This window comes from Malaclemys terrapin, chromosome 5 (assembly GCF_027887155.1).
Source record: "Malaclemys terrapin pileata isolate rMalTer1 chromosome 5, rMalTer1.hap1, whole genome shotgun sequence".
NCBI classification, from domain to species: domain Eukaryota; kingdom Metazoa; phylum Chordata; order Testudines; family Emydidae; genus Malaclemys; species Malaclemys terrapin.
The window spans coordinates 27,793,496-27,820,289 of record NC_071509.1 but is presented as its reverse complement, the minus strand read 5'-3'; the positions used below and the strand labels follow the sequence as shown (position 1 = coordinate 27,820,289).

General features: G+C 42.5%; 1 long non-coding RNA gene across 1 annotated transcript; it reads left to right on the top strand.

The window, feature by feature from the left end:
• Positions 1-987: 987 nt before the first annotated feature.
• On the top strand, positions 988-11,148 carry LOC128837881 (uncharacterized). The gene is made up of 3 exons (XR_008445050.1): positions 988-1,086; positions 7,593-7,635; positions 10,702-11,148. It is a non-coding gene; the product is annotated as an uncharacterized LOC128837881 (long non-coding RNA).
• The last annotated feature ends 15,646 nt before the right edge of the window (positions 11,149-26,794 follow it).

Here is a 26,794-nt window from a genome sequence, read left to right as displayed (position 1 = left end):
TTCCAAAGATGCACATCTTCATCAGAAAACAGGGTAGGTACTGATTTCTTCTGCGGTCTGATGATTGTGCTTTGCGTCTGTAGATTGGCTGCCTTTAGGATTTATTAGTCTAATCTAAATGAACTGTTAGCATCCATCAGAGAGCACCCCCTATGCCACTGTGGAGAGAGTGAGTGCTATGGGGCTGTTCGTACAGCTGAGATGAGAACGATGTGCAGAGAGCTATTACAGCAGATGCTTGCAGGGGATGAAGTAGAAAGAGATGGTCTAGAGAAGCTCTGGGGATGAGTTCGATCTATTTCCATCTTTTCACACGACAAAATATATTTTCTCTGAAATACCTAGTATCTTAACTAGCAGGAGACCTATAAACTAACTAGATTAATGCAAAATTAGATTCTAATGTAGATGGCAAAAGCCTGTTCTTAGTTTGGCTATGGGTCTGTTTATGCAAAAATAATCTTTTAAAATGGGAGAATCTGCTTTCAGCATGTTAAACTTTTAGGTCCAAGGCCTTTAGAAGTGTGTGGAGACACAGGTGAGGTATCAGCTATGCTCTAAAAATCCAACTGTTGCAACTGTACAGGGAGATTTTGGCAAACCAGTAAAGTGCCTGAAACCACTATTGCTTATTGCTAAAAGCAACCTAGTCAGCAGGCTGCAAAGTGGCCATGCAGCAGGCTTAGCTTAACCAAGGTAGGAGGGGAGGGGAGAGGGTTTTGGGTGCCACAGAAAGGGCAGCTTGAGCCTGCGGGTCCTTCCTGATAAGAATTGTTGAAGTTATGTGCATTTTAGAAGGACAGGTTGTGCCCTCAGGAATGTCTGACAGGGTCTCAATGCAGCAAACTCTGGGGGGGAAAACCACACTTTTTGGTTAATCAATAATCAAAATTCTTGCTTGACCTTTGAAACTGCTTACTTAACAAGTTTTCTTTAAGGGACATGTCATTGTATTACTAATGTATAAATAAGGGGGGGGAGTTTGAGATAGTTGGACTCTTCAGGACTCTCCGTCTGGATGCATCTTATGTTCCTCACCGGCAGACAGGCTGCTGCTGTGCCACTCGAGAGCCACGCTCAGCTTAGGTAATTGAGGGTTGGGAGTGTTTTTGTAACCTGTTGTGGATGTGTGTAAGTGCTTGAGACTAAGTAAGAGTGCTTTCACAGAAAGCTAAACTTTGTGTTGTCCTGTTTGTGCCAGCCATCTGTCGGTCAGACAGCCATGTCTCCCCTGATTTTATTTCCTAACACCACCTCGCACAGAGTAAAAGTTACCAAGAGCTTTGGGTTGAAAAAACCCAGCAACTACCTCCTCTTATATGATAGGCCCCAAAAAAGGGCAGGATTCAAGGAAATCTAGATTACCTTCTTATAAAGCACTTTGCCTCTGTCTGCCTTTAAACAAAAATTAATTTTAAAAGCTTCAATTTATTTCAGGCCAGATTTCAAAAGATCTTTGCACTTTTAGCTTCCATTTAAATGCTTATAGGAAGGGGCCAGAAGACTCAATAGCAGCTGAGCATTTTTGAAAATCTGACAACGTCAGTAAACTGCTGGGCTCTTTCAGAAATCCAGACCCAACTGGATGCTGAGCACAGGGGAAAATCTGGCCCTTTAGTGCTTAGTCTGATTTGAGCACTTCACAAACTTACTGGAATACTTAAATGCTTAAAATGTATGTACAGAACATACAGACAAGCAAAGGGGGGATAAGGGATACAACACAAGACCATTCACTTCAATTGTTACTATTTTAGAATAAGCTGGTAGAAGGATGACAATGATGGTTATAAATAACAGGGATGGGATAAACCAGTAGTTACCAACCTGGGCCCAGTAGCAACTGTATTCTGGGGTGTGTATGGAGAAGGATGTTTATGGGGGGGATAGCTCAGTAGTTTGAGCATTGGCCTGTTAAACCCAGGGTTGTGAGTTCAATCCTTGAAGGGGCCACTTAAGGATCTAGGGCAAAATTGGTACTTGGTCCTGCTAGTGAAGGCAGGGGGCTGGACTCGATGACCTTTCAAGGTCCCTTCCAGTTCTAGGAGATAGGATATCTCTCCATTGCTAGTGGTTGCCATTTAGAAAGGATGAGCTCTGTATTTCCTACAGTCTACAAGAGACCAGGGTAGGCTATAATTGCCCAATTTAGTATGGGGAGCAGTAATATATGATCTTTGCTGTCAGATTTAGCTTCTAGCTTCCCCATGTCACAAGTAAATTTTATGCCAGATTGATATGTACAATGAGCTGCAGTGGTGTGCTTCTAACGCTAGATGGCATAGTGGTAACATCTGGTGTGTGTATGTTCTTTCATCTTCCAGCAGTTTAAGCTGATGATTACTTGTGTCTAGAATGACAGTTTGACATTGTGTGTTAGTTATGCTATCACTGAATAGATTTACTTGTTTCTGTGTATGATTTCAGGCTATGGGGCACTTGTACTTTAGCAAGAGTGAAATGAATGAAGGGGATGTAAATATTTTAATATCCCTCAACCATACCAGCAATGGTAGACTGTATTTCATGCCTGGTAATATCTAGTCTGACCTCCTGTGTAATACAGGCCATAGAACTGCCCCCAAAATAATTCCTAGAGCACGTCTGTTAGAGAAACATCCAATCTGGATTTAAAAATGGTCAGTGATGGAGAATCCACCATAACCCTTTGTAAATTGTTCCAATGGTTAATTACTCCACGTGTTAACATTTTACACCTTATTTCTAGCCTGAATTTGTTTAGCTTCAACTTCCAGCCATTGGATCATGTTATACCTTTCTCTGCTAAATGAAAGAATCTATTATTAAATGTTTGTTCCCCATGTAGTTACTTACAGACTGTAATAAAGTTACCCCTTAATCTTCTCTCAGGTAAACTAAATGTGCTCACTCTGATTAAAGGATCAGAAAACATTCCTTATTCTCATGGCTCTTCTCTGAGCCCTCTCCAATTTATCAGCATCCTTTTTGAATTGTGGGCACAAGAACTGGACACTGTATTCCAGTAGCCGTTGCACCCGTGCCAAATAGAGGTAACATAATCGGTCTTATTCTCCCTTGTTCATGCATCCCAGGGTTGCATTAGCCCTTATGGCCACAGTGATATACTGGGAGCTTGTGTTCAGCTGATTATCCACCATGACCCCCAAATCTCTTTCAGAGTCACTGCTTCTCAGGGTAGAGTTAGTGACTATCCTCTTCATTTTTTATCACTTCCCCCAATTTTTGTGTCATCTGCAAATCTTATCAGTGGTGGTTTTATGTTTTCTTTCAGGTCACTAATAAAAATGTTAAATAGTTTAGGGCCAGGAACCAGTCCCTGCAGGAACCCACTAGAAACACAGCCATTCAATGGTGATTCCCTTTTTACAGTTACATTTTGAGACATATCAGCTAGCCAATTCTTTTATCCAGAGAGTAATGCTGACACAGGAGTGTTCTGAGTCACTATAAGAAGCAACCCAGGATTAGTGAGTCAATGAGGTGGCAAATCAGTTAGCAGGTGTCACTGGTGACACAGCAGTTGAGGTCTATGCAGTGGGTATGGTAATGAAGTAGAAGGCAGTGCACTGAATTAGTAGATTGAAGTAACAAAAGGAACCATTCAGCAATGAATCAATCATACAATAAATTGATCAATTAATTTGCTATTGCAATTAATATACTAGTTATCAATAGCTCATGTTTAACAGAGCATCAAGGAGAGGGTAAATCAAATCTGCAATAAGTAATAATTTGTAATCAATTATGCAATAAAAATAGTGGTGACCTAAATTCCCTCTAAGCTGCGTGGCCATGCAATAGCCTATTAAGCACCGTGCAGGCACACAAAGCTGTGGTGGGAAGCTAGCCCCAGCCCAGCTACAGACCTGCCACTGCTGGGGGAGACGTGCCCCTCTCCTGACCCCAACCCAGCCTGGCCTGGACCTGCCGTGGCTGGGGGAGAGGCGCCTCTCCCCTGACCCTCCCTACACCATTTTCTATAAAGACAAGGTGCAACTTAGACCGAACCAAGCCTTTCTCCTTGAGGTTGTGTCCCAATTCCACTCTAACCAGGACATTTTCCTACTGGTCTTTTATCCAAAGCCTTACGCGAATAGTCGAGAACAAAGGCTCTACTCCCTGAATGTTTGACAAGCACTAGCCTTTTACATTAAATGCACAAAGCCATTCCGTATGTCGAACCAGCCATTCGTGGCAGTCGCAGACTGGATGAAAGGCCTCCTGGTCCCGTCCCAGAGGATTTCATCATGGATCACGGCCTATATCTGGGCATGCTATGATTTGGCAAATGTACCAGCTCCTGCACTAACGGCACATTCCACAAGAGCACAGGCCCCCTCGGCAGTGTTCCTGGCTCAGGTTCCAATTCAGCAGATTTGCAGAGTGGTGATGTGGTCCTCGGTTCACACTGTCGCCTCTCATTATGCGATTACCCAGCACACCAGAGATGATGCATCATTCAACAGAGTGATGCTCCAGTCAGCAATTCCATGAACTCCAACCCATCTCCTGGTTAGGGCTTGGGAATCACCTAATTGGAATCAACATGAGCAAACATTCAAAGAAGGAAAAAATGGTTACTTCCCGTCTCGTAACTGTTATTCTTTGAGATGTGTTGCTCATGTCCATTCCAAATCCACCTGCTTTCCCCTCTGTTGGAGTAACTGGCAAGAAGGAACTGAAGAGGCGTTGGTTGGCAGGGACCTGTATTTACCACCTGTGGAGCCACTCCAGGGGGCTCCACAGCCAACCTGATTGTCTACCTCGTACCTGCTACAGCTGCTTAATAATAGATTCTGTTTTCTGCATCTTTAGCCCTTTGAATGATCAGACTATGCCTATGTGTATTGGCATATGGCATTTATGAATTTTCTCACTAAATCTGATATCTTAGATTTATAAGGTTTGGGAGACAGTGAATGTATTTTATAGGGCTGTTGATTAATTGCAGTTAACTCAAGTGATTAATTCAAAAAAATTAATCATTAAAAAAAATAATTGCCATTAATCGCAGTTTTAATCGCACTGTTAAACAAGAGACTACCAATTGAAATTTATTAAATATTTTGGATGGTTTTTCTATATTTTCATATATATCTTGTATTCTGTGTAGTAATTGAAATCAGTGTATATTTTGATTATAAATATTTGCACTGTACAAATAATAAACAGAAGGAATAATATTTTTCAATTCACCTCATACAAGTACAGTAGTGCAATCTCTTCATCCTGAAAGTGCAATTTACAAATATAGATTTTTCTGTTACTTAACTGCACTCAAAAACAAAAAAAATTTAAAACTTTAGAGACTTTTGTAGCCAGCATTTCAAGGTATTTACATACCAGATATGCTAAACATTTATATGCCCCTTCATACTTCGGCCACCATTCCAGAGGACACGCTTCCATGCTGATGACGCTCATTAAAAACGTAATGCATTAATTAAATTTGTGCCTGAACTCCTTGGGGGAGAACTGTATGTCCCTTGCTCTGTTTTACCCGCATTCTGCCATATATTTCATGTTATAGTAGTCTCAGATGATGACCCAGCAATTGTTGTTCATTTTAAGAATACTTTCACTGCAGATTTCACAAAACACAAAGAAGGTACCAAATGTGAGATTTCTAAAGATAGCTACAGCACTTGACCCAAGGATTAAGAATCTGAAGTACTGTCCAAAATCTGAGAGGGACGAGGTGCGAAGCATGCTTTTAGAAGTCTTAAAAGAGCAACACACTGATGCGGAAAGTACAGAACCCGAACCACCAAAAAAGAAAATCAACCTTCTGCTGGTGGCATCTGGCTCAGATAATGAAAATGAACATGCATCGGTTTGCACTGCTTTGGATGGTTTTCGAGCAGAACCCATCATCAACATGGATGCATATCCCCGGGAATGGTGGTTGAAGCATCCGCATCTGGCATGTAAATATCTTGCAACACTGGCTACAACAGTGCCATGAGAACACCTGCTCTCACTTTCAGGTGACATTGTTAAGAAGAAGCGGGCAGCATTATCTCCTGCAAATGTAAACAAACTTGTTTGTCTGAGCAACTGGCTGAACAAGAAGTAGGACTGAGTAGACTTGCAAGCTCTAAAATTTTACATTGTTTTATTTTTGAATGCAGTCTTTTTATACATAATTCTATATTTGTAAGTTCAACTTGCATGATAAAGAGATTGCACTACAGTACTTGTATGAGGTGAATTGAAAAATACTATTTCTTTTGTCTTTTTACAGTGCAAACACTTGTAATCAAAAATAAATATAAAGCGAGCACTGTACACTTTGTATTCTGTGTTGTAATTGAAATCAATATATTTGAAAACATCCAAAAATATTTAAATAAATGGTATTCTATTGTTTAACAGTGTGATTAATCGCAATTAATTTTTTTAATCACTTGACCACCCTAGTATTTTAGTCAGATTGTAAAATGCTGCATAAATATATGATCCTATATAAATGTGTAGTATTAGTAATAATAATTAAATTATAGCTATAATTGTTGTATTCACACAATTTGTAGCTACTTGGTTTCTCCACAGTCCCATGCTTCTCAAAAAATGAATTATCCTTCATGGTCATTTTGTGCCAGGCAGCCTTCTACAGGGTTCTACCCTGCAAGTACAAAGATCTTTCTCCATGCAGCTGGCCTCCTTTTGTCTTAATAAACTCTCTCACAAGATGACCAATGTGACAAGCCTTCATAATAACAATGCAGTTAATGTCCTGTCTACTCTATTTGAATTTGGAGCTGTATTAGACTCGGTACTTAATAAATTCCTTTGGGCGTGTATTAGTTATTGGTTTGTTAACATATCATTAAGTAACTATCCAAATAATGTTGTTTATTACTAGCAGGACTCTGGTACAATATGGTTGATTGGTTTTGTTTTCCCACAATCTATTTCCTGTTTCTTGTCCTCTTCCATTGTGAATGTTTGTCCTCTTAGCAATGCATATGGGAAGGGCAACTGAGTAGCCTCAGGAAACTACTTATGGCGATTTCTTGAGTTTACACTTCAGAGATGATCATGTGTTGACACAGTGCCACCTAGCTATTTTTCCATTCACAACACTAACTCTAACAGCTTGGAATGTTCTAATAGTTACGGGGTAAGATGATCATTTTATTGCTCAACCAGTGTGTTTCGCTACCCTACTGTGTAGACTTGCCTCCTTAGCACAGAGAGGGCTGGTGCTGCTATGGTTTACCAATATTTTATCTTGTATCATATAAGTGGCCTCTGTAATTTGGCTATATCCTGATGACTTAATCAGTCTTGTTCCAATATACCATAGAATTCTATTCTGGCATGCCTAAGCAATGTAATTCTTTACTGTTTGCTAACATTCAGCATGATCACATGACTTCATCGATCTAATCATTTCCACTCTCCCTTAAGCAATCTTTCAGCATCATACATATGATACGCATTATGTTAGTAATTACAGGCCCTGCTACATGCTGTGTGTGTGGCAGGGATAACTGTTCCTAATATTATACTGCTGTTAACTTATTTATCACAGCACCATGTTAGTAGCCCTACTTCTCTCATAAAGCTGTACATTTTTTTCCTAGAAGGGGATATTGCTCTGTCACCTACTTCTGCATATCTGATGAGGTAAGTAGTGTTTTGTGATGCTGAACAAATTGCTAAAGGAACTATGAAAATAAAACTATGAAAACTGTCAGCATGATTTGTGGCCGGAGGCCTGCCCTCAAATGACCTGTATAGACATAACTTGCCATGTGGTGTTTTAAAGTGGATTATGCTAACACTAATTTTCAAAACATTTTGTGAGGTAGAACTGCCTTCTTAATTATTTAGCAACAGAGGACTTGCCAGACTGGATCAGACCCAAAGTATATCTAGTTTAGTATCCAGTGTGTCACAGTGGCCAGCACCAGATGCTTTAGAGGACTGTGTAAGAAACCCCACAGTAGGCAGATGTGAGATACTGTCCCCCACATAAGGTCTCAACCTGGTCTTTAATAGAGATTAGCCTAAATCAATTTACAAATAATACTCAGCTCTTCTATAGTGCTTTTCATCAGTAGATCTCAAAGTGCTTAACAAAGGAAGTAAATTTCGTTATGCCCATTTTATAGCTAGGGAAACTAAGGCATAGAGAAGCAAAGTGATTTGTCCCACACAAGTAGGTCAGTAGCTAAGCTAGCATCAGAACCCACGTCTCCCAACACCCAGCCCCTTGCCTTGGGCACTGGAGCATCTCTTTGAACCACCTCGTCTCTAATTTCAAAAGTCATCTCTTTGACTCTGTGTGCTTGCTTTCAAATATAATTCCACATAACACGTTTATAGATTAATGTGATCTTCCTGTCAATTTTCACCCAATTTAAGATAGCAACGTAATGCTATATTGATCATTTTAATTCTCTATTGATTACAGTTGACACACAGCACTGCAGAGACATCTCTAAAAATTTACACTGCAGTCCAGTACACATGCCCTAGTTTTAATTTGCCTGCACAGTTTGGTTTTACATTTCCTTCAGTCATGGAAACTCAATATAAAGAAGGTTTTAAAAAAACACTGGGTGCAAATGTTACACAAGGTACTGTTTCAAAGTTCCGCATATAATATAAATCAGTAAAAGTGCAATTAAAGTAGTGTTTACTATAATTAAAATATCTTTTTTTATCTTTGGATGTATTTATGCTGAAACATTAAAGTCTTGCTCAATGACAGCAATATTTCTTTCTTTTCTTGGGAATTTTGGCCCTGATTCACCATTGTATTACTCCATTGATGTAAATCCAGTGGGGTTAAATTTATATTAACCTGGCGCAATGAAATGGTAGATCATACCCAAAAAGTAGTGGTGGAAATTTACTTTTTTCCTACTTCTCATGTCCTTTCCACTATGCCTCTGTCATTCTGTTAATAGGAATTTATATTCATTAAACTTTTCAGTAATGATTCATTTATAGTATTTGCTCACCACAATGGCAATGTAACTATTTCCTCTTAAGGTTCACATGAATCTCTTATCTGAACTTAGATAGTAAGCTCTTTGGTGGAGAGAATTTGTTTTTCTATTTGTCTTGACAATCACTTTGGGTGATGTATAAATACTAAACAAATTAGCGCTAATAATTAGGACTCTGATGGTGACAATAACTTTGAAAGCATGAACTGAACCTAAACTGCACTGAAAACTGGGATCGACAACTCCACTCCTCTGGCACAGTGGAGCTCTCTACAATAAGTAAAGCTTGTCTGTGCAAGAGACAGAACTTTCTCAGCGGGCCAGACCGAGACTGTGGAAGGAAATCCCCCAGGAACTAAGGACCACCACAAACCTCACCACCTTCCACTCCAAGTGCAAGGCACACTTCTTTGACCTTGTCTTCCTAACATAAATACATAGCAACCTACAGCTTGAAACAAGAAGTGTGAACTGCCCTCTCTATCCCAGTAGGTTGTTAACTCTGAATCATAAAGAAGACAATTTCATTAATTCTTTCATTGGTTGAGCATTTCTTCTATAATGATCAGCAATGTGCTTTTTCCACAATGCCAAACCGTGTCCTAGAGCTCACCGTGTTCCAAAAGCCCTATCAAACTGCCCAAAGGTTCACTTTACCTCCTGACAACTTCTATTGTGATATATGTTGTCAGAACAAACATTTTTGGCACCCTGCAAACTGGCAAATGTTGTAACATTATAACAAATAGAATCTAATATCAAAATAAATAACCCAGGAGGTGCTGTACTGGCTGTTGCGCATTTTTATAGTTAAATTACTGAAAACTCAGAGATTTAGTTTAAACAGAGTCTCCACTCTGACTGCCAGGGAATCTGGGGACCTGGCCACTGAATTTAAGTCTAGCTTGACATGGAGCAAAGTGAGCCTTAGTAATAAAAAATATCTATTTAGTCAGCGTGGGCCTTCATGACGAAAACATGAATGAAGGGGAAAAAATATATCACTCTTTATAGATACAGAACCTGATTCTAGCCCAGTTCATTATGTAACAAAGACCAACTAGAACTGTGCAGTCCAGCCAGTCTACAATGCCCTACTCTTTCTGGAAGGGGTTCCCACCCTTCAGAGATGACTGAGTATTTTCTACAGGACTGCCACACTCCATCTCTTGCTCGGGGGAATATATTCACCCTTCCTGTGCTCTTGGGAATGCTGTTGCAGAGATAAAGTACACACAAAGAGCCTCCCTGAATCTGAGAAGTGAGATCCCTATGGCTAACTCAGTCACAGAGGGAGCATATGCCTTAAAAAGGGACTTACAGCTGAAAGCTCCAAAATGCACCTAGGGCTTGATTCTGCATCTTTGAAGACAATGGGAGATATGCCATTAATGTGAAGGGAAGGTGACACAGGCCCCTCATGTGCACGTAAGATGGTGTAGCTCACGTGGCATTTTTCTTCCACTCTCTCTGTTCACTTTGGTGTCTCTTCTATTGTCATGGTTTGGCCAGAGGGAGGAATTAGAGCTTTGGTCCTTACAACTTTTTCTTTCTTTCTCCTGCTTTGCTGTCCCCTAGTGTGAAAATGGAGCTCGATACATTTATTAATGGAAATACATGACAGGGTTGCCTGTGATAGCAGGAGAGTGATTGTGATGATCCAGGAGGTCCCTTCCCGGCCTTAGTTCTTCCGTGGTAATCCCAACATTTACAAAGCCTTTCCTCTTTCCTTCAGAGCTCCGATTACAACATCCCAACTGCAGTAGTGCTTAGCATTCATGACTCCCACTGAAGACCATCAGAGAACTTGGTGCTCAACATCTCTGAAAACATCTCTCTAGGCCTATTTTCTTTTGTGTGGATGTATGGTTTTGACCTCTTCAACTACTATCAAGCCTCTTCCTAGGCTCATTCTATCAGATAACTTGTAGGTTGGTTCATCTTAAAATAGCTTTTTTAAGTTATGTCTTTTTAGAGAGACTGACATATCATTAATAGAACATGTGTAGCCTGGCAGTGTAAAAGGGTAGATTTGACTCCAGTCCTAATGGACCACAATCCCTTTGAATGAAACAATGAATTAATAAAACCATTAGATGCAGGACTGCACAAATGTCCAAAACAAATGACATTCGTTGTTTTATTTTACTGCTACAGTTTTAAAACTCCTTCCTTATGTTAGACAGAGGGGAAATGTATGACTTTTTTTTTAAATATATGTTGTGACATTTGTCCTTTTACCATGGCCAGCCCTTGACTTTTCCTAATAAACTGCATGGTTAAACAAAAGGGTTTGTTACAGAGTATTTAGTTTATTCTTTGTGCAACCAAAATACCTCTTATGGATTTTTGTGTAGAAATATTAAAATTTGCCAACTAATGCTGAGATTTAGACTGGAAGGAAGAATGGAAAAATTCCTGCACCCAAGTTCTAAGTTCTCTTCCTTCTCCTGACATAACGGGGTGGTGGGGGAGGATGGGTGGTCTCCTGTATCACCATGAAGTCAATTGCCTGCCTTGTGAGATAGGATGGCACCCTTTCCCATTTAGCTTGACTGTTTATTACTATTCTGTTCCCACTTACACTTGTGTGACACTCTTGACATCACCGGGGTTGCCTGAGTATAACTGCCAATAGAATTTGGCTCACAGATTTATAATTATCATGCATAAAGTTTGTTAGTACGGAGATTATTAACGTAGCCTGTGAGGCAGCTTTATGTCATATACCCCAATAATAATGAACCAAATTCTAATTCACTGTGTCTGTGGCAGTTCTATGCCCTGACTGGGCTCTGTCCACAAGGAGCAGTACTGGAATCCTAGGGACTGCAGAGCTTCTCTGCAGCCGCCCAGCCTCTCTCCCAATCCCCAGGAAGTGAATCCAATAGGTCACCAGGGAGTAAGGTGATGCGTCCTCCAATACCCCTGCATGGGTGTTGAGGCCCCTTAGCTGAGGAGTGTGGGGCTGACTGATCCACATCCTCCTTTCCTAGCACTGACAACGGCGTGTCTGATAGCTCTCATACTAGGCCCTTTGGGCCCAAGGATCTGTTTCTAGTAAAAGGGGTGTGTATACGTAAGGGATTGTTTTGGCACAGGTACCCTCCAGTCTCCCTTCCCCTTTCTATCTTGGCAGGTGGTTTTCTCAGGGGTCCCTGCCCTGTGGGGAGAGAAGGAGGGATTCAGAGGGGTCCGTGGAGGAGTTAAGATATTCACACACCTAAGCTCCCAACTCTCTCAAGGGATTTTTGGGTCTCAACCACACTTCCTTCCACAGAAGTAGGGACCCATGCATGGGCCATAAGATTTGGCCCATTCATTGATATCACTTTTCACTCAAGGATCTCAAGGTGTTTTATATACATCAATAATAAATTTCACACCCACCCTCTGAGGTAGGTCAATATTATTCTTCCCTATTTTATATATAAGGAAACTGAGGAGGGTTGCCAATAGTCCCTTATTTTTTCATCTCTGTACAAGTTCTGTGTAACAAGGAGTTGCCGAGTGCTACAAAAAGCAGCAAGAAATACCCCAGCGAATGTAGGTGAGTACTCATTATTAATAATAATTGATAATGATAATCATAATATCAAGAGGAGGAGTGGAGCAGGGGTGTTAAGAAAACAGTCCCTTATTTTTGAAATATAATGTTGGCCACTCTAAAACTGAGACACATGAATAAATCAGTTTCTTAAGGCAGTGGTCTCCAAACCTTTTTGATCGCGCATCCCTATCAGTAAAAAATGTTTGAGCACGCACCCCCTGCCGCGCCGAAGCAAAAAAAACAAACAAAAACCTCAGACTCCCACCTGAACTGCCGAAGCGTGCAAAAAAAAAAAGTGTTCCTCCTACCGTGCACCCCCAAGCATCCTCTTGCGCACCCCACTTTGGAGACCACTGCCTTAAGGAATCACTGACAGAATCTCCGGTCCCCTCCCCCTCCCCAGAACTGCCATTTACATACACACGTTTGTGTGTACGTTGTGGCAGGCTTAACACCTCCCTGCACGAACATGACTGAACAGATATCTAGTTTAAATACCATAAAACAATGAGCAGGCAGCATTTTGAAAATGCCTTGATATCTGGAAAATCCCTTGAACAACTACAACAGAAATTTGCACGGAGTGCTTATTTTCTTACCCCATTTCCTTTCAGATTTATATTCCTCTAAATATACAGCAATCCTAGCTACTTATATGGCCCCCCTCACTGTAGTATCTGAGAGACTTGTAATCTTTAATGTATTTAACCTAACAACACCCTGGAGAGGCAGGGAAGTGCTATTAACCCCATTTTACAGATGGGAACTGTGAGGCTAAGTGACTTTCCCAAGGTCACACAAGATATCTGTGGAAGAGCAGGGACTTGAACTCAGGTTCCCAACTCCTAAGTTCGTGCACTCATCCACCCCATGCTACTATCAACCTGAATTTTAAATGGGTTGTCTAATTCTGTTTACCTAGAGCAAGGAGAAATAAAAATTCAGTTCCTTGCAAGTTATCTATTGAATTACTTTTTCCTATTTTGTTTAATGTTTAACTAAAAGATCACATTTTACACTTTTGCTGCTATTTAAAAATGAGTGACATCTTGTGTTCATTGAAGTCAATGGCAAAACTCCCATAGACTTCAATGGGTCTAGATCAGAGGTAGGCAAACTACGGCCTGTGGGCTACATCCGGCCTGGGGGACCCTCCCGCCCAGTCCCTGAGCTCCTGGCCCAGGAGGCTAGCCCCTCCCCCGCTGTCCTCCAGTCCCTGCAGCCACACCTCACTGTGCCGCCGGCACAATGCTCTAGGCAGCAGGGCTGCAGAGCCGTGGCCTGACCTGGTGCTCTGTGCTGCGCGGTGGCGTAGCTGTCTCCAGCCGGGCAGCATGGCTGCCTGTCCTGGTGCTCTGGGCGGCATGGCTGTAGCGCCACCAGCCACCTAGGGTGACCAGAAGCAAGTGTGAAAAATCGGGATGGGGGTGGGGGGTAATAGGAGCCTATATAAGAAAAAGACCCAAAAATTGGGACTGTCCTTATAAAATCAGGACATCTGGTCACCCTACAGCCACCGGTGCTCCAGGAAGCGCGGTAAGGGGACAGGGAGGAGGGGGGGTTGGAAAGAGGGCAGGGGAGGAGGGGAGTGGTCAGGGGGTGGAGGTGTGGATGGGGTTGGGGCAGTCAGAGGGTGGGGAATGAGGACAGGGGTCCCGGGGAGGCAGTCAGAAAGGAGAGGGGGATTTGATGGGGCGGTGGGGGGCAGTCAGAGAGCAGGGGTGGTTGGATGGGGCAGGAGTCCCAGAGGGCAGTCAGGAATGAGAGGAGGGGTTGGATGGGGTGGTAGGAGGCAGTGAGGGACGGTCAGGGGACAGGGAGGGGTGGATGGGGCAGCGGTCCCGGAGGGGCTGTCAGGGGACAGGGAACAGGGGCAGTTGAATGGGGCAGGAGTTCCAGGGTGCCCATCGGGGGCAAGAAACGGGGGGGGTTGGATAGGGTGCGGGGGCCGGGCCATGCCTGGCTGTTTGGGGAGGCACTATCTCCCCTAACCGACCCTCCATACAATTTCGGAAACCCGATGTGGCCCCTGGTCTAGGATTTCACCCTAGGTTTTATTTATTTATTTGTACTGTAGTAGCAGCAAGTCATGGACCAGAGCCCATTCTGCGAGGTGCTATAGAAACACAGTACTTATCTTCCTTTTCTTCTTTTTCTCTCTCTCTCTAACAGCATTCTTTATAACTACACGTAAGATCACTATAAATCTATACAAATGAAAAACTACAAGTAGCATGACTCAGAGGCTACATTGGCAATGTGGCCCTATTCTGTCCTCAGATACACCCATGAAACTACCCTCGTGCCTGTGAAATACCATTAAAGTAAATGGGATTTGCCGGAATATATCTGAGGTTAGAATTGGCCTCACAAGGGTTTCACAATTATTTCTCAACTTCTGCGTCATGGAAAGCAAGCACTTGTCTCTGTTTCATAGGAATAAAAATGAGACACACAGAAGGATGTGTAATTTTCTCCTCAGTAGAAGTCCCTCACAAGCAAGGATACATCAAAGTACCTTCTAGAAGACCTATTCTAAAAGGCACCTTTTGGAATAAAAAGGGGCCAAATCGCTATCCTTTTTTCAGAAACTGTAGCTTCAAATTAATCAACTATCCAGCCAACCCATAAATCAAGGGTCAAATTCAACCGCCTGCAATGTGGGGAGGTGTAAATTGGACGTTCCTTCATGAGGCTGGCTTGCTGTGCTCCAGGGGGTCTTCTCCAGAGGGAAGGCAAGAAGCAGTACAACCTACCATCTCTTGTTGTTTCTGATGTGAGGGCAGATTTAATGTTTGCTAAGGGTTCCAGAGGAGCTTCACTGGTGGACACTACGTGATGGATATGTTGAGTCAGCACATCCCCAATCTCATTGTCCAGGCCTCTTTCCCACTTCCAAATCAATGGTGCCTTCTTTTGGGGTGTGATGGCTGAATGTGGGCCTGTCAGTGTGGGGAGATTGCCTGATTTTTGTCTCATTGCAATTCCTCACTCAGAGGACTATTTATCACTCTGGGCCCTCAGAGGGATCTGTGCTGGCAGAAGCCAGCATAGGGCCTACATGGTTTGCACCTGAGGCAAATGGCAGAGAAAATATTCCAAGAGCAATCCTGACAGGCACTTTGTCTCCCAGAAATCTTTACCTAAAGATAGTACTTTAGGTAAAGTATCATTAATCTGCTTCTGAGAGGAGAAGCAATCAGAAATGGAAGCAAAGTCCAAAACAAGATTCTTCAAATGAATGAACTCATGAAAATGTCTCATTGCTGAGCAGCAAAAGCTGAACATTAAAAATAGTTTCTTTTCTTGTTTGCACCAGAAATACTTCTAGTTTTATGCTTCCTTTTTATGGTATTACAGACTGTGCCTTTAAAGGCTGAATTTCCCCAACACTGGGCAGGGCACTCTGAAGCTCTTGTTATATGCCCAGTCTAGTGGAAACAGACACAGAATAAAGTATCATAGAATCATAGGACTTGAAAGAACCTCAAGAGGTTATCTAGTTCAGTCCCCTGCACTCAAAGCAGGACTAAGTATTATCTAGACCAGGGGTTCCCAAACTTGGTACACGCCTTGTTCAGGCCTGGCAGGCCCGCAAGATGCTTTGTTTACCTAAGCATCTGCAGTTACGGCCGCTCGCAGCTCCCAGTGGCCGCGGTTCACCGTTCCCAGCCAATGGGAGCTGTGGGAAACGGCGCAGGCCAGGAGAATTACTTCTTGTGTCTTGCTTACAACACTCCTGCTAATATATACCAGAATTATGTTTGTTTTTTTTGCAACAGTGTTACACTGTTGACTCATATTTAGCTTGTGGTCCACTCTGACCCCCAGTTCCCTTTCCGCATTTGTCTTTGCATTTGTCCTTATTGAATTTCATCCTATTTACTTCAGACCATTTCTCCAGATCATTTTGAATTTTAATCCTATCCTCCAAAGCACTTGCAGCCCCTCCCAGCTTGGTATTTTCTGCAAATTTTATAAGTGTGCTTTCTATGCCATTATCTAAGTCATTGATGAAGAAATAGAACAGAACCAGAACTGATCCCTGCCAGACACCACTTGATATGTTACGCTTAGAAGAAGCACACGGAATCTTTTTGTAGGGGATAAGGCAATACGCCATGTTTACTGTGAGTACAATTTAAGCATTAAAATCAGCATATGCTTACACACACACACACACACACACACACACACACACACACACACACGCAAAAGGTTCTGCAGCTGGATCTTTTAGTTACCAGTCCTTAGTGTTGCTCAGTCAGTTCCAGTGGCCAGCTGAAACTGCACACGACGGAGGGGAGCTGGGTCTCTTGTTGAACACGTCCAAAGCTCCGATGTTAATGCAGAATGAACCCAAAGTCCTATGGCAATACACCCTTCTTTTATAGTAATAAGTTCCCATACTAGTCTATGGATCTTGCTGTGTCACACCAGAGCTGTTAATCATGAGGTATTCAAGGTTGCTCCTAATCAGCATTATTTTGGGTTGTTACCAGGAGTGTCCGCACCACAGCTGTTTCTTGTCTCGTCCCTCTGGCTCAACTCCTTATCTTGTCCTTGGGTTGTATGCCTTTGCTTTAGGGTCAACAATTTGCCATCCGGGTGATTCTGATAACAAAGTTGGTGCCTCTTGACTCCTCCACTCCCATCTCGACCATCCGTACTGGTGCCTCCTGTCCCTTCTCTGTTAATCAGTATGCCATACATTCTTCACTCATACACCAAGCAGTAAATAATTTCAAAGGCAAGAATTACAGCCATAAGATTTATATCCTTCTAAGAACGATCATTAACACAATCAGCAAAGAATAAATTCAGAACAATTTCTTCTTATTAATTCAAAGCTACAATTTCTTCTTACTAATTCAAAACTAGCAAAATGGAGTATAAAGTGTCAAAGCTAGCAATTTACTCGAGACAGTTTCTCCTCATTAGGCTATTGGCCTACAGCTATGCCCTTCCAGCTTGAACCACTGATAACTACTCTCTGGGAAGTTTTCCAACCAGTTATGCACCCACCTTATAGTAACTCCATCTAAGTTGTATTTCCCTAGTTTGTTTATGGGAAGATCCATGCGAGACAGTATCAAAAGCCTTTCTAAAGTAAAGATATACCACATCTACCACTTCCCCCATCTTCAAGGCTTGTTACCGTGTCAAAGAAAGCTAGTTGGTTGATTTGACATGATTTGTTCTTGACAAATCCATGCTGACTGTTACTTATCACCTTATTATTTTCTAGATGTCTGCAAATTGATTGCTTGATTATTTGCTCCATTATCTTTCTGAGTACTGAAGATAAGCTGACTGGTCTGTAATTCCCCAGTGAAGCGGGGCGGTCACCCTGCTCTGGCCTTGAGGGGTTAAAGGCCAGCCCTGGGAGAAGGCTGGGCCTGAGAGCCAATAGGAAGAGGCTTGGAGGCAGCCAATCAGGGCCAGGCTGGGCCCTATAAAAGAGCTGCAGGGCCAAAAGGCAGGGGCAGTGTTACTCCAGCCTTGGAGTGGGAAGGACCTAGCTGCCTGGGAGCACAAGGGTACTTGAAGCAGAGCAGTGCTGGGGAAAGGCAAAAGGAGCTGGGGAGCTCCAGCCTGGCAACTCCCCAGACTGAGGCCTTGTTAAAGGCCTAAGGGGGTACTGGGGCTGCAGGGGTGCAGCCTGGCAATAGACAGAGGCAGCTAGTCCAACCCCTTTGCCAGTGATGAGTGACCATCACAGACTGCAGTCTGCCCAAGAGAACGGGGGCTAGATGATGACTGTCAGTAGCCACTGAGGCAAGGTGGGTATAGAGGGTTGGGGGTTCCCCTGGGAGGGCAGACCCAGAGTGTGGGGACTGCTGTGGGCAGAACCCCAAGATAAAGGGAGGGACACGGGGGCCTGAGGCAGGCGAGACACCGGCTAGCAAGAGGCAGTCTGAGGTTGGACTTGAGCTAATTCCCTGACAACCAGCAGGAGGCGTGGTGACAATGAGTCATTGGTCTGCTACACCTGGGTTGTCCATTTTTTTTTTTTTTTTTATACACCATTTTCCAGTCCTCTGGAATCTCTATCATCTTTCACGACTTTTCGAAGATCTCCTGCAAGCACCTTAGGCACTGCGGCCCAGATTTGTAAAGGTATTTAGGCATTGCTGTGCGTAGTGTTGCAGTGACTAAATTATTTATGAGCCTAAATCTCATTATCAAAAGAAATTTTGACACTCAAGTCTAAATTCCATTGATAGTCAATAAGATTTAGACTCCTACGTGCTTAAATCTCTTTTGAAAATTAGATTTAGGCTTCTAAATCAATGGTAATACTGAGTGCAGCAATGCCTAAATACCTTTAAAAATCTGGACCTGAGAAAGAACATAAGAATGGCCATATTGGGTCAGACCAATGGTCCATCTACCCCAGTATGCTGTCTTCCGACAGTGGTTTGTGAAAGATACTTCAAAGAGAATGAACACAACAAGGACATTTATTGAGAGATCCATCCCCTGTCATCCAGTCCCAGTTTCTGGCAGTCAGAGGGTTAGGGACACCCAGAGCATCTGGTTGCATCCCTGACCATCTTGATCTATCCTCAATGAACTTATCCAATTTTTTTTGAACCCAGTTATGCTTTTGGCCTTCACAACATCCCCTGGCAATGAGTTCCATGGGTTGACTGTGCAGTGTGAAGAAGTACTTCCCTATGTTTGTTTTAAACCTGCTGCCTATTAATTTAATTGGGTCACCCCTGATTCTTGTGTTATGGCAAAAGGTAAATAACACTTCCTTATTCATTTTCTCCAAACCATTCATGATTTTATAGACCTCTGTCATATTCCCCCTTAGTAGTGTCTTTTCTAAATTGAATTGTCCCAGTCTTTTTAATCTCTCCTCTTATGAACGCTGTGCCATGCCCCTAATAATTTTTGTACTTTTTCCAATTCTAATAGATATTTTTTAAATGGGCAACCAAAACTGCACAGTGTTCAAGGTGTTGGTTTACCATGAATTTATATAGTGGCATGATATTTTCTGTCTTATTCTCTATCCCTTTCCTAATGGTTCTTAACATTCTGTTAGCTTTTTTGACTGCCATTGGACATTAAGCTGATGTTTTCAAAGAACTATCTACAATGACTCTAAGATCTCTTTCTTGAGTGGTAACAGCTAATTTAGACCCCCATCATTTTGTATGTATATTTGAGATTGTTTTCTAATGTACATTACTTCACATTATCAACACCCAATTACATCTCTCATTTTCTTGACCAGTCACCCAGTTTTGTAAGATCCCTATGTAATTCTTCCTGATAGCTTTGGACTCAACGATTTTGAGTAATTTTGTATCATCTGCAAACTTTTCCATCTCACTGTTTACCCCTTTTTCCAGATCATTTACTAATTATGTTGAACAGCTCTGGGCCCATACAGTTTCTTGGGGGATCCCACTGTTTACCTCTCTCCATTGTAAAAACTGACCATTTATTCCTACCCTTTGTTTCCTATCTTTTAATCAGTTACTGATCCACGAGAGGCCCTTCCCTCTCATCCTATGACTTTCTACTTTGCTTAAGAGCCTTTGGTGATGGACCTTGTCAAAGGCTTTCTGAAAGTCCAAGTTAGGGTGACCAGACAGCAAGTTTGAAAAATCGGGATGGGAGTGGGGGGCAATAGGGGCCTATATAAAATAAAGCCCTGAATATTGGGACTGTCCCTATAAAATCGGGACATCTGGTCACCCTAGTCCAAGTACACTATGTCCACTGGATCACCCTTGCCTGCAAGTTTGTTAAATCCCTCAACGAATTCTAATAGCTCGGTGAGGCATGATTTCTCTTTACAAAAGTCATGTTGACTTTTCCCCAACATACTGTGTTCATCTATGTGCTTGATAATTCTGTTGTTTTACTATAGTTTCAACCAATTTTCCTGTACTGAAGTTAAGTTTACCAGATTGTCACCACCAGGATGGCCCCTGGAACCTTTTTTTAAAAATCAACATTACAGCCTATGTGTCAAAAAGAGCTAACAAAAACTGAGTGTCAGTATACTCAAATAGAAATGGAACCTCTGGCGTTAGTCCATGGGAGTAAACAGTTTCATCTCTTTATTTACAGGATGTTTGTGTTAGTTGAAACTGACCATAAATCACTAGTTGCCATTGCCAGAAAGGGGCTTGCCAAACATGGGTGTGAGAATACAGAGATTGTTTATTCAGACACAAAGTTAAAGAAGTATGGGCTGGATGAATGGACTATAAGGTGAATAGAAAGCTGGCTAGATCTTCGGGCTCAACGGGTAGTGATCAATGGCTCCATGTCTAGCTGGCAGCCGGTATCAAGCGGAGTGCCCCAAGGGTTGTTCCTGGGGCCGGTTTTGTTCAATATCTTCATTAATGATCTGGAGGCTGCACCCTCAGCAAGTTTGCAGATGACACTAAACTGGGAGGAGTGGTAGATACACTGGATGGTAGGGATAGGATACAGAGAGACCTAGACAAATTAGAGGATTGGGCCAAAAGAAATCTGATGAGGTTCAACAAGGACAAGTGCAGAGTCCTGAACTTAGGACGGAAGAATCCCATGCACTGCTACAGACTAGGGACCGAATGGCTAGGCAGCAGTTCTGCAGAAAAGGACCTAGGGGTTACAGTGGACAAGAAGCTGGATATGAGTCAACAGTGTGCCCTTGTTGCCAAGAAGGCTAATGGCATTTTGGGCTGTATAAGTAGGGGCATTGGCAGCAGATCAAGGGACATGATCATCCCCCCTCTATTCAACATTGATGAGGCCTCATCTGGAGTACTGTGTCCAGTTTTGGGCCCCACACTACAAGAAGGATGTGGAAAAATTGGAGAGTCCAGCGGAGGGCAACAAAAATTATTAGGGGCTGGAGCACATGACTTATGAGGAGAGGCTGAGGGAACTGGGAATGTTTAGTCTGCAGAAGAGAAGAATGAGGGGGGATTTGATAACTGCTTTCAACTACCTGAAAGGGGGTTCCATAGAGGATGGCTCTAGAATGTTCTCAGTGGTAGCAGATGATAGAACAAGGAATAATGGTCTCAAGTTGCAGTGGGGGAGGTTTAGGTTGGATATTAGGAAAAACTTTTTCACTAGGAGGGTAGTGAAGCACTGGAATGGGTTACCTAGGGAGGTGGTGGAATCTTCTTACTTAGAGGTTTTTAAGGCCAGGCTTGACAAAGCCCTGTCTGGGATGATTTAGTTGGGGGTTGGTCCTGCTTTGAGCAGAGGATTGGACTAGATGACCTCCTGAGGTTCTTTCCAACCCTGATATTCTATGATTCTATGAGCAAATTGAATACAAACCTGGGAGAGATTTCGTGGTTACAGACACGCTGTCTAGACCTTTGACAAAAATGCAGTGGAGCAAAGTCCAGAGCTAGATTTTCTACATATCAATCTGTTTTTTTAAATCAAACAGAACACACCACCTGTCTGGTCTCAGATAAAATGTGGATTTTGATTGCCAGAGCTACTGCACAAGATAAAACCTTGCAGAAAATAATTAAGTCTATTAGTATATAGTGGCCACGACAGAATATTACCAGCCCGTATTATTAATTTAAGGAGATGGTCTCAGTTCTAGATGGGATTTTGTTTAAAGGATGATGATACCTAGGGTGTTGCAGAAAAATATGTTGAAAAAGGATTCAGGAAGGTCATTTAGGGATTGAAACATCTAAGAGAAGGGCCAGAGATGTTTTATACTGGCCTCAAATGAACAGTGACCTTGAGGAAGGTGCTAAGGTTTGTCATGAATGCCAAAAATGTAGGGCAAGTCAAGCGAACGAGCCCATGTTGGTGGCCCAGGAAGAGTTGGCCCCAGAAACAAAGTACGCATAGATTTGTTTATGTTGGCTGTACTCCTAGACTATTATTCTCACTTCCCTGATATCTCTGCCTAGAAGACACTACAGCTAGACAGGAGATTGTGCATATCAAATCTAGTTTTGCTAGACATAGTATACCTGACATCATAATGTCTGACAATGGGCCACCATTTAGTGGGCATGAGTGGGTAGTCTGCAGTGACATATGGGTTTAGACATGTGACCACTGGTCTCCATTATCCCCAGTCCAATGGATTGGTAGAAAACGGTGTCAAATAATAAAACACCCTTCTGAAAAAGGCGGTGGAGTCTGACTCTGATCCATGTTTATCACTGTTAATTTGCAGAATGGCATCAATGAAGCCTGGGTTGTTACCTCCTGACATTTTGTTCAACAGAAATATGAATCACTGCATTGTTAGAAAGTGATGTCCGAGTCCCTGAGGACTTGCAGGTGTATAGAGAGATAAAGCAAAAGAAAAATATCGATATAAATTGGGATCCTGTGAGCTGCCACCGGGTCATGAAAATGACACTCTATCTCTATGATGGGAAACAATAGTTGCAGACTGCAGTAGTGTCACAAGCAATTGGCCTGGGGTTGTATGAGGTTGTCACCGATGCTTAATTTGCAAGGCAAGAGGTGCTGGGGCCCAAGCAGTAACAATGGTGTCCTTTGCACAGCATGACCTCACATGCACTATACATGAGAGGTCACATTGCCTGGAGGAAGCCATTTTGTTTTTACAAAATGGCAACCGCCACACAGTGTGACCTCACAGGGTGCAGGGTAATGCCTTATCTGCCACTGACAGAAGAGGTGCTGAGACTTTTGCCTTGGCATGAAAAGAGGTGCAAGTAAGACCCAGCACAAATTAAGCTCTGGTTGTTCCCACATGGACACATATGACAGAGCAATAGGTGACACCTTCTCCAAATCCCAGAATGGAGGGAGATAAGGGGAACAGAGTCTGATGTTTTGCCCAAGAGAGTCCCTGCATCCTGACCTTCCAGAGGAGACCTATAGCACAGGACACCTCAAGGACTACATGAACATTGATAGTAAGTTTAGTTATTAGGCTGCTTATAAATATTTGCAATTATGTGTTATATTAATATATTTTTAAGTGTTACTGTTATTAAGTTATGGCTTGGAAGGGAAGATGTGGTACTGGGACTGTGCCGTTAAGGGCTGAGCTTCCCAGACACAGAGTCTGAGAGGGGCATTGTGAAGCTCTTGTTGTTATGCACAACCTGTTGGACTGGATACAGAATAAAACATCAATAGTTTAGCAACAGAAGATCCTTAAGATGTTCTTCTGCATAACAGAATACAGCTAAAATAAGGGAAGGCTGAAGTTTAGTTCGTATTGCAGCTAGAATTCTCTGACATGCATAGTTTTGTAATCAGCACTTAGATACTATTTTGCTGAGCATGTCAGAAATGTATAGATAAGATCTTCCTTGGTCCCAGGTTTCCTGAGGGTGCACATTTTACATGTATAGATATGGCTTGTGGGATGACAAACTGATAAAACAATAAACTTTAGGAAAGAACATTTTTTCCTAAACCAGGTGACCCCTATATTCGATGATATTTATTGCTGGTCAACTACAAGGCTTAAGCTGTTTTTATTTGAAAATTAAAAGCTAGTACATAGCAAATATCTGGATCTTCACTTGCCTTTTTTTAAACAATGTGTAACTCTTTTGTCAGGTGGAGTCAGTGGCAATGAGGGCCATGTTCACTATCTAGCTGTTCCTCTTAACAATACAAAATAGAACCAACTCAAGCCTTCACCCACTAATCAGGGAAAACTAACCACTACCTCTTGGTATCTCTAGGAGACAATACTTATCCACTCACAAGCACAAAGTCTGTGAATAACAAAAGAAAATGTTTATTACAAGAGAAAAGGAACCCAGCATTAATTTGGCAAAAAAAAAACAACCACCACCCTTCATTCAAAAGCATGTAATCATAAGCAAATACCCACCCCAGAGTACATTGGGCCATGTCCTTTGCCTGTTTCTCACATTGCAGTGTGAAAGTTTGATGAATGAATGTTCCTTTAACATGCCACTTTCCACTCCGGCAACTACACCCAACTCACAGTTAGCTATCCTTGGATAACAAAGATCCAGAGTTCAGAGGCACATTCACTTGGGTTCACCTCCCACTCCTGTCGGGGTAGGGAGGTGTTGAGCAATGTTTCTGTTTCTGCTGCCACCTCTGCAACTAACTCACGGCCACAGGCACCTGCTGTTCACTGCTACTTCTGCAATGTCATGTCCTGATGTTCTACCACTTAACACAGTTCTTAGCAATTTCAGCTCTCAGTGATGTCACCAGGTAGCAGGGAAGCTCACTCCTAGTGCAGTGACTTTCCCTACAACACTATCCCCACACCAAGTCCAAGGTTTAGCCCCTAGACCTGCTCATCAGTGATGTCACCTCCATTAATCACTGAACAGAATCAAGGACTTTCAACTGAGTCTGATCAGCTTTATCTTTAAATGCTGGAGAGTCAAATGGTGCCTAAGACTCTTTAGGCATAGTCCACACCACTAGTAAGGAATACTTACATCCATTTTCAGTGGCATTTGGCATCCCTAATCCCTACTTAGCAAATGAGGTTCAGTTTAGGGTGACCCCTCAATCGGGGCATGCTAAGTACAGTTCTGCTGCCCTTTACCAATACAATAAGGACAACAACATTTCATTACCTCTTCATTCAAATACTAAAGTGATTTGTAATCCAAAACCAGCCAAAATTGATCACTTTGGCAAAGCAGTTTCATCTGCTGAGACTCTAGACAGAGTAGGTATGTCTATGCAAATACAGTCTGCGCCTGAAGTATTTTTCCCAGCTTATCACTAGATGTTAGGGAAATGCTCATTCAGACCCTGCTTACAGGTGTAGTTGTGGATTCTGCCCTTTTGGGGCAGCCCATCACGTTTACAAAATTCTGTGATACCATCTATGCCAGTGCTGTAGGGCCTATACTCAACTCAAGGTTCTAAGCCTGTGAACCCTGGAGCATCTCCATGAACAAGCAGCTCCTCTTTGCTTCTCACCTTTCCCAGCACACTCTCAGCAAAACCTCACACAGCCTCAGCCAACACCAAGGGGCATTCCGGGGTCATAGTGCTGAATAATTCATTGTTGACTGTTTGTTGCTAGTTGAGGTCGAGAGAAGAATGTGAGCTGGCATCGTTAGATTCTACACCTTCTGCTTTCATGGAATAACAAACAGAAGAGAAGATTCCCATCCTGGCACTAAGGGGAAAGATCATGAGTGATTCAAGACTGTGTTGGTAGATGTCAAAGGGAAAGAACTGCACATATCCTATGTTCCTAAATCTCATGTTTCAGGTTTTCAGCCGGCCGTGCAGGGAAGAGATTTTTTTTCTTCCCAATGTATTCTGTTTTTTGTTTTTGTTTTGGGCTTTTTTGGGGTGTGTGTGCTAATCTCCTTCCTCTGAAGCCTCAGGAGAAGGCCATGGCTGGAGATGGGGGGCCAGGGCTCTGAGGTGGCACTGAGCATTTTCTCTCTCAGGTGCTTGGCTGGCTCGTTCTTGCTCACATGCTCAGGGTCTAACTTTTCGCCATAAGTGGGGTTGGGAAGGAATTTCCCCCCAAGTCAGGGTATATCTCCCTTTATCATTTCCCTGTTTCAGGTACAGGTGTACCTCAATCTCTCCCATTCTCTGCCTGTGGCACAAAATAGTCTAATCTCTTGTGGGCTGTAATACTTTAGTCTAATTTTGGTCTTGGTCTCTAATACCTTGGAACCGACATGGCTACGACTACACATTATCTGGCAATAACTAATTTAAAGTATTTTTAATGTTTGTGATTATTAATTTTTTGGGGAAAAGCTACTGATCACACAACAAAGCACAATGTATTGTGTAGAGAGACAAGGTGGGTGAGCAGTATCTTTGATTGGGCCAACTTCTGTTGGTTAGAGAGACAAGCTTTTGAGCTTATACAGAGCTCTGCTTCAGGTAGATGTACTGGGTATACACCCAATCTCTAACCTGTATTCTAGAGCTTCACATCGAACAAAAGTCTCCTTTCCCTCATCCCCATAATAATGTTAGTGAGAGTCAAACAAATCTCTAAATGTGTCCCTGCTACAAAGGGCCAAGACTTGCTAGCTGTAGTCAGGCAGATAGCCAATGGACGGGATCTCATGTATTTTGTGATTCTATGGCCAATGTGAACCTTACTCTGCCTAATTGTGGATCAGAATCTATGGTTCCATTTGACATGTCATTTCCAGAGTGCTGCAGAAACGAGGGAGGAGGGGGCTCATGGCAGAATTGAAATCCAGCTTGCTGCAAAGTGCACAGATCCTTGTCTAGTAGATTGCATAAATGAATGAGAACACAAGGATTTGACTCAAAGCGGCTAACTTTCATTTACATGGAGTCTTTCTCT